This window comes from Schistocerca gregaria, chromosome 10 (assembly GCF_023897955.1).
Source record: "Schistocerca gregaria isolate iqSchGreg1 chromosome 10, iqSchGreg1.2, whole genome shotgun sequence".
NCBI classification, from domain to species: Eukaryota; Metazoa; Arthropoda; class Insecta; order Orthoptera; family Acrididae; genus Schistocerca; species Schistocerca gregaria.
Genome location: NC_064929.1, coordinates 66,390,439 through 66,392,275, shown reverse-complemented (window position 1 = coordinate 66,392,275; position 1,837 = coordinate 66,390,439). Strand labels below are relative to the sequence as shown.

Below are 1,837 nucleotides of genomic sequence, written 5' to 3'. Positions count from 1 at the left end.
AAATAAAACACTGATGACTCATTGAAAGTTAACTATCCTTCATGTAACAACTAAAAACTTACCACAAGTAGTCCTCATTTTCAGGAATATCACTGAAATGCTTTGTTTTTAAAAGCCAAATAAATAGTTCAAACTGCTATATAAATCACCAGTTACTAGCTAACAAAGTAATGACTGTCAGGGACATAATAAACTCTGGTCAGGGAAGATCAAAATGGCCTCAACTAACTAAAGATGCATACCATAAGAAAAGTTACAACATGGATTTTATATTGTTTAAGTGAATGTATATGAATGCTAAATACGAAGCATTTTCATCAGCATAATCTGGTAACTAGTATTGGCAGGTATACAATATCAACCAATGACAACACCATAATGCCTGTATGTAACCAAATGCTTGGATTTTTCTATGACAGAAGAAACAGAAAACATGAAAAATACACAAACTCTAAGAAAAATATTGTGCATGAATGTCACAATGAGAGATTGTAGAATGAGAACAGAATATGTGAGAGAATTTTTTTTAATATTTTGGCCGCAAAAAATTCCCTGGTGTTAAGTCATGCCAAGAAATCTGGTGTCATCTGAAAGAGAAGAAGAGTGAAGAACATGAAATTCTCATCAGAGGAATGTTTGAAAAGAACAATAGAAAACTAAGCAATGTAGTCAGAAGCTTGCATATAACTGCACTCTGAATTTTAAAAAAAAGTTAAATCACAAGTACTTATTTCAGTGTGTATACGCGGACAAGGAGAAAAAATTCCCAGATTTTTCCCAGATGTTCCGGTTAAAAATACATTTTCTCCTGGGTGAAAATACGCTTTTGCCATGTTAAGTGACAGTATATTTTCCCTCGGAACTGTAAAACTTATCCTTTGATAGGATATGGTTTTATACAGCAGCATAGAATTTCCCGGCACTTTAGAAAACGATACTCAGAGTGAAAAAAAAAAACAAGTTTTGGAAAGATCTTTCACGTGCAACAAGATGTACACTGCATATTTTCGTATCACGAAAGTATAAATTAGAATTCCCCGAAATGAAAAGTTAATGGTGGTGGTGGTGGTGGTGGTGGTTAGTGTTTAACGTCCTGTCGACAACGAGGTCATTAGAGACGGAGCGCAAGCTCGGGTTAGGGAAGGATTGGGAAGGAAATCGGCCGTGCCCTTTCAAAGGAACCATCCCGGCATTTGCCTGGAACGATTTAGGGAAATCACGGAAAACCTAAATCAGGATGGCCGGAGACGGGATTGAACCGTCGTCCTCCCGAATGCGAGTCCAGTGTGCTAACCACTGCACCATCTCGCTTGGTTGAAAAGTTAATGGTTTAAATTAATATACATAGTGTTGCTACAAGAAAATCCAAGCTTTCGCATATAATGTTGATCTGTTTAGTGCATGTTAAACTTTAAGATACATCACACAAATATGGCAGCAAAATTTTTAATACCGACAATTAAGCTCTGATCTTCTGGACTCTAAATTCTTCTAAATGGCTCATCATCAAAGTGTTGATTTTTAAAAGAGACCAAACACACTGTGATTTAAGAAATACATCGTACATTCTTGCACATAGTCAATCTTGTGTAAAAGGAAATTTACTTTCAAAATAACGCTTTCCGAAAACAATTCGCAATATTTTCTCTTGACCTGTTAGAAATAGATTCATTTCCGCAGTTGTCAGAGAGCACCAGATGGAGGCATCACTGCCCTTGCGGAGCTACGGTTTCACAGGAAGCCCATATGTTCTTAAGTCTAAAACATTAACATATCTTGAATTATTTCATAAAAGAAACAAGACATCAGAGGATATTCCAAGATCGTCAGAATTTCA

The 1,837-nt window shown here is 36.1% G+C and overlaps 1 non-coding gene across 1 annotated transcript; it reads right to left on the bottom strand.

Moving 5' to 3' along the window:
- Nucleotides 1-1,238: 1,238 nt before the first annotated feature.
- Nucleotides 1,239-1,311, bottom strand: Trnaa-cgc (transfer RNA alanine (anticodon CGC)). Its single transcript has one exon. It is a non-coding gene; the product is annotated as a tRNA-Ala (tRNA).
- Nucleotides 1,312-1,837: the final 526 nt, after the last annotated feature.